Here is a 12,966-nt window from a genome sequence, read left to right on the forward strand (position 1 = left end):
ATGATAACTATTATAAGTGAAGCAATGATACACACTTCGATAAGTGGTGGGTTGCTTCTGGCTCCATGACCAAATAAAATATGAATAATTTTGTATGAGAAATTGATGAACCAAATTGTTATCCATTCACACTTAAGAATATCTTTAGCTAATTTAAGTGTTAACGAGTACTCTAACAATCGCTAATATTCGAGACAAAACTGTGAGTGGGCAAAGCAACCAAATTAAATTTGCACAAATAAATCAAGGTGCTGCTCAATAAATAGAGTGGTTTCTATAGCCTAATACACAGTATTTGTCCCGAAGCTTGTTAATAATGATTACATTATGCAGCTTTCTGGATGCAAGAGTCATCAGATGAAATAGTGTGCAAAGAGTTAACTTACAGCTGAGATACTCAGCTGTTGATTAGACAAGACCTGGAAGGGGAGTGTATCTAGAGGTGTGTTGGGGGAGACTTATTGTAACCAATGAGAGACAAGCAAGAGGGAGGAGAATGAAAATTCACAGTAGCAGGCAACCAATGAGATTGTGAGGGGGCATTTAAAGCCCCACAGGAAGATTGAGCAAATATAGTCTATGAATAAGGCATAAGAGCCAAAACGCATCAGACTGGCCTAATTCTGTGATGATTCGTTTCTATTTAAAGTTTACTGCACGTTAGCAACAAGAATTTTAATTGTTTGAATAAAGCTTTCACATTTTTACCCAAGCGGCAATTCTTGTACTATTTTTAAGTAGAATAGACCCAAGGGTCGTCAGACTTCTACTTTTTGTTCCTTTCGTAACTTCAAGGGACAGAGATTTTCCCTTTTTTAAAAAAACTTAACTAAACTAATTTGCCGAAATTAAATTATTTATTTAACTAATGAAAACGAAACAAAACAAATTTTTTAGTATCACACATGTCTAGAAAATTCCAATTTTATCTACATTTCTTCTATCTTTTCAATATTCTTTAACATCATTTTCTGATAACAGGATGTTTGTTCACTTCCAGTTTCTATTGTGCTTAAACAACCTTTCTTTTTTTGTATTTTTTATTAATTCTTTCTGTCTTTGGAGCTTATGATTAAAATAGTTTATATTTCGATTGTTATATTTTTATTTTTTTTCTGAGTAAATATATTACAAATTGTAACTGCTCCGTATGATTTCTGTACAGTATTTTAAACAAGCAGTCCAGATTCAAACATTAACCTGATGAAACAGTCACAAAACAGACTGACACCATAAATATTTTTTACTGTTATACACAGGTCCCTGTCTGTTTTACATCATACCATTGTTGAACATTTTGCAGTGTCTTTCTTTGCGGCATTTGAAGCCATTAGCTGATTCCTTCAGGTCAGATAACTGGCGATCTGACCATGCCCAACACTATTAGATGCCCTCTGTCCTTCCATTATTTCAGCTTTACTAGCTTTTCATGCTAGAAAACTTGAGATGATTACTGAGTACAAGTATGACTATACTGAATATGAAATGCTCCGAGTCACATCAGACTCTGCTATTTAAAATAATACAGGAACATGCATAATAACTCAGAATGAGGATCATAAATAGACGGCATGTGAAGTGTGAATTTTGAATACTAAAACTTACCTCTGCAACAAAGCTTTTGTGCACGTTCTTTGTTACATCAGTTTGAGTGTTAAAAAACAATCACTCATTTTGTGGGTGTTATAAATATACACTTTTGCAATGCAACAATCATTCTATTGTAAAACCTTTTTAAAAAAAAAATATATATATATATATATATATTCTGTACGGATATATATATATATATATATATATATATATATATATATATATGAGAAAAAGATGTGATACCCGCGCTGTATTAGTTCTATTAAGTGACGTATAAATATAAATGTATGTATAAATACATAAATAAATCCCTTATAATATAACGGAAATAAATACAAATATATATGCGTAATAGCACAAGTCCACAGATATATTTAGATGTTCAGAAAGGCTGCTGAAAAAGGATTTGTGGAGACTCCCAGCTTGTCTCCACAGCTAGAAAGAAAATCAGGTAAAAAGAGTTTATATTCTGCGCCTTTCTTCTGCGGAGTATACAGTTGTGGGGCAAAAAACAGCCCCTATAACTAAGCACTTACTTCAGGCAACCTCAATCCGTATGAGGTAAGTGATCACCAGGATATAGATGTTGTTCCAGGATCAATGTAGGTTGTCATCCGTAAGCTGATTAACTGATGTAGAAGTAACAATATATCCAATGTGCTATGAAAAACCGGGTTGAGTGCAGAATCTTCGCCACCCAGTCAGATGTCTCCAATGATATGTGAAAAGGAAACAGACAAAAGTGCCCAACAATAGTGAAGTATGCCTTTATTAATTACTATCCCTCTGAGGAAGAAGGCAACTTCGAAACGCGTCAGGGACGCAGTACGGTACCAACTGAGTGATTTTTATTTATTCGCTGGGCTGGTGCATTATTTGATTCGCCACTTGATGTTCTCCTATTATTGGTTTTTAACTTACCTCATATTGATTGAGGTCGCTTAGTGTGAGTGGGCTGACATCTGAGGCTTATACATGTGTATATGTTTTAATTAATAAAGGCATACTTCACTATTGTTGGGCACTTTTGTCTGTTTCCTTTTCACATATCATTGGAGACATCTGACTGGGTGGCGAAGATTCTGCACTCAACCCGGTTTTTCATAGCACATTGGATATATTGTTACTTCTACATCAGTTAATCAGCTTACGGATGACAACCTACATTGATCCTGGAACAACATCTATATCCTGGTGATCACTTACCTCATACGGATTGAGGTTGCCTGAAGTAAGTGCTTAGTTATAGGGGCTGTTTTTTGCCCCACAACTGTATACTCCGCAGAAGAAAGGCGCAGAATATAAACTCTTTTTACCTGATATATATATATATATATATATTTATACTTTGTAACATCATAGAGAACTGACTATAATACTACAAAAACAGAAAAGAAGGTTTTTACTACCTTAACTTCAATACAAATGAACACCAGGTGATCATATTTTAATTGTGTTAAGTTTAATCGTTTTAAAGTGTGTAAACATTTTTAAAAAAAGAAGATATGCCATTGTCACAGAACATGGATTTAGAAGTACAGAATGAAAATAAACATTTAAAAATATTTTTTTTATATGGACTTAAATGGCTCTGAAACTGAAACAGCAGGAAGACGTACGCCAACCAATCAAATTGCTTTTCTAATGTCTTGAAGAATACCCTACTGTTTTTATTTTTACTATTTTAAACCACTTGGCTACTTTGCATGTGCTGGAGTATGTTCTGGCATCTGAAGGGTTTATTGAACTACTGACTTGTGTTTCTTGTTTCCTATTGAGAATTCAGCAACAGCAGCACATGCTCATTTGCAAAGAATAATTTAGATTAAGCAGATTAGCAATCATCTATTAGATTATCTCTCTTCTTAGAAATTGATTAAGCAATTATGGGAAAGTTAATATCTTTTAAGTTTTATCCCCCTCAGGAAGTGTTGAATTTATATAGGACATAAAACATTATTAATAACAATTATTGTAGGGCTATATATATATATATAAATACAGTTATATATAAATACAGTTATATATATATACTGTGTATATATATATATATATATATATATATATATATTTAAGAATACATAGAATTTATTCTTCTATGTGAAGAACATTGGAATGTGAAATATTCATATTTCATGTTGGGTTGTGCACTCTTGGTTAAACATTATTGGGTTAGCTCATGAGTATAGGTGTTAGGTTTTTTCCAGTTTCCGCACTCCATTGAAGTCTATGGGAGGGAATAAGTTAATGCATTTTCAATATTCTAAATTCCACTTTTTGCGTATGTCGGGTTAGTGCTAATGCTCAAAATTTTTACTTTCAACTTATAATACGAGCACAATCCGACGTGTGTAAAAAGCCACCGTCCAGCCCTGTTTACGCTCAAGCGTGAGCACTAAAAAGCGCTCCACTTGTAATCTAGCCCTAAGTTAGATATGCAGTCAAAGCAGCTAACTTGCTAGCACAAGCAAAGCAAGGTGGATATGCACAAATCACTGACTCCATATTGACTACTAAAATTCAACTTAATTTATAGATAAAGTTTGTAATTTCAAGTGGAATTTTCTTAATATACCAACTTGCAAATTGAGACATCAAGTAACAAGAACAGCAACGTGCTCTGTTTGTAATGACACTAAACCATTACAGGTGTCAGTTGCTCTTTGTGCAGGGTATATATTAAGTCAGTTTAGAAAGAAGCTCCAACTAAAATTCAAAGGATTGAATTCAGTATAGTTTCAAGTTGGTTGAAAGTGAGCAAATAATTTATTATTCAGAATCCGGTTAACTGAAACCCACAGACAGATTGCTTTATAGGGACGTGAAACGTAATATTTAATTTTACTTTAAAATGTTTGATTAAGGAAAATAAATTAAATAATACAACATTGCAATATGCAATCATTATTTGCTTTGTCTTTTTTTTTTTTAAAAGAAAATACGTCTGAAATTGTTGTAGTTCTATTTGTTCCAGAGGGGCAGAAGTGCATTCACCATACTTATAGGGACAGTAAAGTCATAATTAGACATTCTTGATTTAGACAGAGCATACAATTTTAAACAACTTTCCAATTTACTTCTAATATTTAATTTACTTCCTTCTCTTGTTATCCTTTGCTGAAAGGTTTATACTGTATATATATATATATATATATATATCAATTATCATTGGCTCATCCATGTGTTCAGTTAGAAACCAGTAGTGTAGTTCTGCTCCTTCAACAAATGATACCAAGAGAATGAAGCAAATTTGATAAAAGAAGTAATATGGAAAGTTGTTTAAAATGATATGTTCTGCCTAAATCATGAAATATTTTTTTTTAGTTTTATGTCCCTTTAAGTATTAATAAATTGGCCACAGCATAGTAACCCAGAATCATGGATTACACAGGTATTTAAAGGGGTTTATGCCTAAATTGCTCTTGAGTTGCAAATCGTTATAGCTAATAAGTAGCTAATAAGATGGCAGTATTCAAATATTTGCAAACATTTACGCCTAGATTTAGAGTTCTGCGTTAGCCATCAAAACCAGCGTTAGGGGGTCCTAACGCTGGTTTTGGCCGCCCGCTGGTATTTAGAGTCAGTCAGGAAAGGGTCTAACGCTCACTTTCCAGCCGTGACTTTTCCATACCGCAGATCCCCCTACGACAATTGCGTATCCTATCTTTTCAATGGGATCTTTCTAACGCCGGTATTTAGAGTCTTGGCTGAAGTGAACATTAGAAATCTAACGACAAGACTCCAGCCGCAGCAAAAAGCCAGGAGTTAAGCGCTTTCTGGGCTAACGTACACTAACACCCATAAACTACCTATGCACCCCTAAACCGAGGCCCCCCCACATCGCCGCCACTCTATTAAATTTTTTTAACCCCTAATCTGCCGACCGCCGCAACCTACATTATCCCTATGTCCCCCTAATCTGCTGCCCCTAGCATCGCCGACCCCTATATTATATCTATTAACCCCTAATCTGCCCCCAACGTCGCCGCTACCTACCTACAATTATTAACCCCTAATCTGCCGACCGGACCTCACTGCTACTATAATAAATGTATTAACCCCTAATCCGCCTCACTCCCGCCTCAAAAACCCTATAATAAATAGTATTAACCCCTAATCTGCCCTCCCTAACATCGCCGACACCTAACTTCAAGTATTAACCCCTAATCTGCCGACCGGACCTCGCCGCTACTCTAATAAATGTATTAACCTCTAAAGCTAAGTCTAACCCTAGCACCCCCCCTAAATTAAATATAATTTAAATCTAACAAAATAAAATAAATCTTATTAAATAAATTATTCCTATTTAAATCTAAATACTTACCTGTAAAATAAACCCTAATATAGCTACAATATAAATAATAATTATATTGTAGCTATTTTAGGATTAATATTTATTTTACAGGCAACTTTGTATTTATTTTAACCAGGTACAATAGCTATTAAATAGTTATTAACTATTTAATAGTTACCTAGTTAAAATAATTACAAAATTACCTGTAAAATAAATCCTAACCTAAGTTACAATTAAACCTAACACTACACTATCAATAAATTAATTAAATAAACTATCTACAATTATCTAGAATTAAATCAACTAAACTAAATTACAAAAAAACAAACAAACACTAAATTACAAAAAAAACAAACACTAAATTACAAAAAATAAAAAAAGATTACAAGAATTTTAAACTAATTACACCTACTCTAAGCCCCCTAAAAAAATAACAAAGCCCCCAAAATAAAAAAATGCCCTACCCTATTCTAAAATAAAAATTTAACAGCTCTTTTAACTTACCAGCCCTTAAAAGGGCATTTTGCGGGGCATGCCCCAAAAAAAACAGCTCTTTTGCATTTAAATAAACATACAATACCCCCCCAACATTACAAACCACCACCCACATACCCCTAATCTAACCCAAACCCCCTTTAAAAAACCTAACACTAAGCCCCTGAAGATCTTCCTACCTTATCTTCACCACGCCGGGTATCCAGAAGAGGGTCAGAAGTCTTCATCCTATCCGGCAAGAAGAGGTCCAGAAGAAGCTCCAAAGTCTTCATCCTATCCGGCAAGAAGAGGAGATCCGGACCGGCAAACATCTTCATCCAAATAAATGACGTCATACAAGATGGCGTCCCTCAAATTCCGATTGGCTGATAGGATTCTATCAGCCAATCGGAATTAAGGTAGGAAAAATCTGATTGGCTGATTGAATCGGCCAATCAATTGAACTTGAATCTGATTGGCTGATTCAATCAGCCAATCAGATTTTTCCTACCTTAATTCCGATTGACTGATAGAATCCTATCAGCCAATCGGAATTCAAGGGACACCATCTTGGATGATGTCATTTAAAGGAACCTTCATTCGGAGTAAGGACGTCGGAAGAAGAGGATGGATCCGCGTTGGCTGCTTCAAGATGGTCCCGCTCCGCGCCGGATGGAAGAAGATAGAAGATGCTGCTTGGATGAAGATGTTTGCCGGTCTGGATCTCCTCTTCTTGCCAGATAGGATGAAGACTTCGGACCCTCTTCTGGAAGGAAGATCTTCAGGGGCTTAGTGTTAGGTTTTTTAAGGGGGGTTTGGGTTAGATTAGGGGTATGTGGGTGGTGGGTTGTAATATTGGGGGGGTATTGTATGTTTAATTAAATGCAAAAGAGCTGTTTTCTTTGGGGCATGCCCCGCAAAAGGCCCTTTTAAGGGCTGGTAAGGTAAAAGAGCTGTTAAATTTTTATTTTAGAATAAGGTAGGGCATTTTTTTTATTTTGGGGGGCTTTGTTATTTTTTTAGGGGGCTTAGAGTAGGTGTAATTAGTTTAAAATTCTTGTAATCTTTTTTTATTTTTTGTAATTTAGTGTTTTGTTTTTTTTTGTAATTTAGTGTTTGTTTTTTTTGTAATTTAGTTTAGTTGATTTAATTGTAGATAATTGTAGATAGTTTATTTAATTAATTTATTGATAGTGTAGTGTTAGGTTTAATTGTAACTTAGGTTAGGATTTATTTTACAGGTAATTTTGTAATTATTTTAACTAGGTAGCTATTAAATAGTTCTTAACTATTTAATAGCTATTGTACCTGGTTAAAATAAATACAAAGTTGCCTGTAAAATAAATATTAATCCTAAAATATCTACAATATAATTATTATTTATATTGTAGCTATATTAGGGTTTATTTTACAGGTAAGTATTTAGATTTAAATAGGAATAATTTATTTAATAAGATTTATTTTATTTTGTTAGATTTAAATTATATTTAAGTTAGGGGGGTGTTAGGGTTAGACTTAGCTTTAGGGGTTAATACATTTATTAGAGTAGCGGCGAGGTCCGGTCAGCAGATTAGGGGTTAATACTTGAAGTTAAGTTTCGGCGATGTTAGGGAGGGCAGATTAGGGGTTAATACTATTTATTATAGGGTTTTTGAGGCGGGGGTGAGGCGGATTAGGGGTTAATAAATTTATTATAGTAGGGGTGAGGTCCGGTCGGCAGATTAGGGGTTAATAATTGTAGGTAGGTGGCGGCGACGTTGGGGGCGTCAGATTAGGGGTTAATAAATATAATATAGGGGTCGGCGGTGTTAGGGGCAGCAGATTAGGGGTACATAGGGATAACGTAGGTTGCGGCGGTGTACGGAGCGGCAGATTAAGGGTTAATAATAATAAGCAGGGGTCAGCGATAGCGGGGGCGACAGATTAGGGGTTAATAAGTGTAAGGCTAGGGGTGTTTAGACTCGGGGTACATGTTAGGGTGTTAGGTGCAGACTTAGGAAGTGTTTCCCCATAGGAAACAATGGGGCTGCGTTAGGAGCTGAACGCAGCTTTTTTGCAGGTGTTAGGTTTTTTTTCAGCTCAAACTACCCCATTGTTTCCTATGGGGGAATCGTGCACGAGCATGTTTTTTAAGCTGCCCGCGTCCGTAAACACGGCTGGTATTGAGAGTTGCAGTGGCGGTAAATATGCCTGTACGCTCCCTTTTTGGAGCCTAACACAGCCCTTCTGAGAACTCTCAATACCAGCGTTGTTTAAAAGGTGCGGGGGGAAAAAAGCATGCGTAGCTAACGCACCCCTTTGGCAGCAGAACTCTAAATCTAGGCGTTAGTTTGCAATACAGTGCTTAATTGCTGATATATGCTATGATTGCGAAAGTCAGGTCAGTTTCAAATCAGTATACGTTATTTAACTTGTTCTTTTCCTTTTACTTATTGTTGTGGCTAGTATGATCTAATAAGACTTTTTTTGCAGCTTTTTAATTTTTTTTTAAGACAATTTGAAAACTCCAATGCCAATGCTCAGCTTCTGCAGTTCATACCTTCTCCCTGTGTCACTTCTCAAGAACATGCAATCTATTGAGGATCATACTGTTTTCATATTTCAGTCTTCATTTTACTACATCTAACTGTCAGAGATATCTTCCCTAATCAAGACTCTTCTAATGAAACATATAGAAACTTTTAGCAATCTTTCATAGGCTAAATGCAAAGAAAAAAACAAACAATTCTCTATTCTCTCTGGAATCCTCTCTGTCTGTCTCCCTCCATCAGGTATAGTCCAATAGGATTATCATATGGCAAAGCCATAAATCTTGTAACAGGATGTATTGACATCATACAAACTTCCTGCTCTGCCTTTTGTTTTGCTGCCTCTTGAGCCTTCCCTAGTCTTCTCTTCCTTTGAAGTCCTTGCAGTTTACTTATTTCCACTCCTCTATAACCATAAAATATAACTTACTATTTCTTGTTCTTCCTCTTAACATCTAGCATCACTGCACCTGCTGCTCTCACTTACATCCAACACCCTCAAAAAGATATCACATAAGCCTAAAATTCCTTGACTTACAATTTGAAATGGTCTGCAACTCCTTATCTTATTTCAATATGTTACATCCACGCACTAGTCCCCATTAATACTATACATATAAGATTCACTAGGTTTTCTGCCAGAATAATTATTTCCACACAGCTAGATGGCTATGGAGGAACTAGTGTGATTTGTATATCATTATAAAATCATTATACCCTGTGTCGTAGTTATAAGGGACTTTGTTGATGCTTTCTAAATAAATTCTAATAATAATGTTAATAAAATGATGAATGTTTTATATAGAATTAACTATCTGATCATAAAATCGACCAATGCTTTGTATTACACCAGAAGAGTATATTTTAAAGGGCCATTAAAGTGAAAAATTACATAATCTAATAAATTAGAGCATGTAATTTTAAGACAATTGATCCTAGATTACTGGGGTCTATTCATTAAGAGGTTAATGGAAAATTAATTGAAACATTTAAATTCCCTACATAAACTATGCATTATGAGGGTCCAAACCCAGTGAGTATATCCTGCAAGAAGAGCAGAGTTAGCACTGTATATTGCATAGGTAATGCTGTTGATTCTTATAGACTACATGGTAAGGCTGTGAAAATAAAGATTCAAAAATAATATTAAAATATTAATTTAATATTTTCAGCCTAATAGCTATTTAAATGTTGATATCTATTCCATATAAATACTTGAATGGTAGAAAGAATAAAAAGGTAGAATATTTGAACATTGGGACAATTTCAAATAGATATTTGCCTATATGAAATGTCAACATAGGGAAGCTGCACTAGATGCATTAATGCTTGTTTGTCCAGAATGCTGTTGCTGCAAGACACAGAACATCTGAAAATTTCATTATGGAACATAGCTGAATATTGGGATTCCGGAATTTATCTCTAAGGACCCTATTATGAAAAGATTTCAGGCACTAAAAGAAATCATGCAAAATCTTCTTTGATAACCCTGAGAGGCCAGAGAGTTTTAGAAAATTGGATCATTAAAAAGAAAGACAGTGAGCTTTATTTATGAATAAACTGTGCCAGACTGTGCCGGTGTCATGTGACATGCCAAGCTATGGCCATGTGCTGTTTTAGATGTGCACTGTGCAGCACTGAATGCAAAGCCCTAACTCTGCATCCAGCCATTCCCATTGCATCAGAAAAGGTCCTACTGGGGTTACCAATGTTACCAGGTAACTGCTTTGGTGGCAGGGATTGTTTCTGGGTAGGGCTGACTGTAGGCGCATGCAGCAGAAAGCTGGAGCGGCAGGCATGTGAGGATTTGAGCATCTGTGCAGCTGCATACACTGTTCTCTTCAGTCTTGAGGCTGTGTGACTCATCTCACACTGTATCCATTCAGCCTTGGGCAGACAGCATCCAGTCTGCTGGTCCCCTTAGCCCTGCTCTTTCTGCTGTGACCCTAAGATCAACTAACTGAAGTTTGTCAGGGGAACAGTGCTTTGTAGAAAGGTGTCAGTGGGAAGAATAAGTGAGTGCACACACATCCCTCCCCATGCAGCATTGTCTAGTGTAGGGTAAGAGGGAACTTGGTTTCTAGTAAAGAAGTGACATGTGCTGCTGTGGCTGATGTATAGTGCCATGCTGATACTTCACACATCAATGTAAGGTTTATTGTTATAGTTTTGTTTTCTCTATGTCTCAGATTTTACAGCTTCCCATAGTAGTTCTGCTGTTCCAGTCAGTAAACTTATATTTGTCTGCACCTCCATGCTTCCTCCTCAGTCTTTACCTTGCTTTGCTCCTGTTGGCTGCCCTAAATCTCTTTAACCAGCTAACCTCACACCAGAATCACATTCAAAAGAATATTAAATGAATCCACAGTGGAGGAATTTATATATTTATTTACTTATTAGTACTGCTTACGTCCAGTTTCACATATTGCAATTTATTTCTTTTTTTTTTTTTTTTAATGATTAGCCCAGCAGTGGATGATCCACTGCTGGGCTAATAATTAAAAAAAAAAAAATAAAATAAATGTATTTAGTTATTTTTTGGGATGTTGAGGTGGAGAGCGAAATTTCATTGGGTGGGGGGGAGCCCAAGAAAATTTTTGCCCAGGGTCCAGTCAATATTAAAGACGGCCCTGGGAACGGTAATCGCCTAACCTTTCCAACAGTGTAAGTCTTCGGGTCTGTAAAAAAAAAAAAAAAAAAAGTTAAAAGAAAAATTCAAAAATTTCAAAAATAAAAAAATCAAAAGAAAATATTAGCACCCAGGTGGGAAACGGCTTAGCAGCCAAAGGGCTAGACTCGCTGCTTGGACTTCGGTTTAAACTGACTTATTCTGGCTTCAAAATTCAGATGTCATTTTCTCTAAATTTTAAAATAATCTAATGTGATCCCCTTCTTATCAGATTCCTTGAAACTAAAATCTGTTTGTTATTTGTAACCTACTTTGCACTAGGTTAAAAATAAAAGTAGTTAAAAAAAATCTGAAAGTGTGTTATAACCAGTTCAACTGGCAGCTAAATCTGTCTGCCTGCATTAAATTAAATACTTTGGCATGTTTTATAAATGAAAGCTGCATTTTAGTATATTTTATAGGGGAATTTAATTGGCAGTTACAGTATAGCTAGTATGAGGGGGTTTTTTTGCAAGTCAACTGTTTCACTAAAATGAAAAGACCCCACATTCAGGTTATCAAAAACTGTCCAACTTTAAAACAAGCAAAGTTTAACAATGTTCTTATCTAAACTTGCTTAAAAAGTTTTCTAACTGGTAACAAAGCAGTTGCTCCATTTCAACTGTAAAGGGACAGTCTACTTCAAATGTTTTATTGTTTAAAAATATAGATAATCTCTTGTTACCCATTCCCCAGTTTTGCATAGCCAACATTGTTATATTAATACACTTTTTACCTCTGTGATTACCTTTTATCTAAGCCTCTGTAGACTTCCCCCTTATTTCAGTTCTTTTGACAGACTTGCATTTTAGCCCATCAGTGCTGACTCATTAATAACTCCACAGGAGTGAGTGCAATGTTATCTATATGACACACATGAACTAGCACTGTCTAACTGTGCAAAAGTGTCAAAATGCACTAAGTTAAGAGGTGGCCTTCAACAGTTTAGAAATCAGTTTGAGCCTACCTAGGTTTAGCTTTCAAAAAAGAATACCAAGAAAATAAAGCACATTTAATGATAAAAGTAAATTGGAAAGTTGTTTAAAATTGCATACATTATCTGACACATAAAAGTTTTATTTTGACTTGACTGTCCCTTTAAATCGCTCAGGTTTTAAATTAATAATAGTGTAGTCAAAATAAAATTATTATATTACAACTGAAATATAATAATTTTACATTGTAAAGCAAATAACAAAATAAAAATATCTAATGTAATTTAGATATTAAATTGTTATTATTTTATTAAATTTGTAATATTTTTTAATGCATTATTTTTATTCCATCAATCTATTATTCTGTTTCAATGTAATATATTTATTTAATGGTCAGAGTATATCTACAACAATTGCGGGTTGCATGCTTTAATTATATCTAATAGATCTGCCTGTCCAAATTAGGGTTGTCAC

The sequence above is a fragment of the Bombina bombina genome, chromosome 5 (assembly GCF_027579735.1).
Source record: "Bombina bombina isolate aBomBom1 chromosome 5, aBomBom1.pri, whole genome shotgun sequence".
Taxonomy (NCBI): Eukaryota; Metazoa; Chordata; class Amphibia; order Anura; family Bombinatoridae; genus Bombina; species Bombina bombina.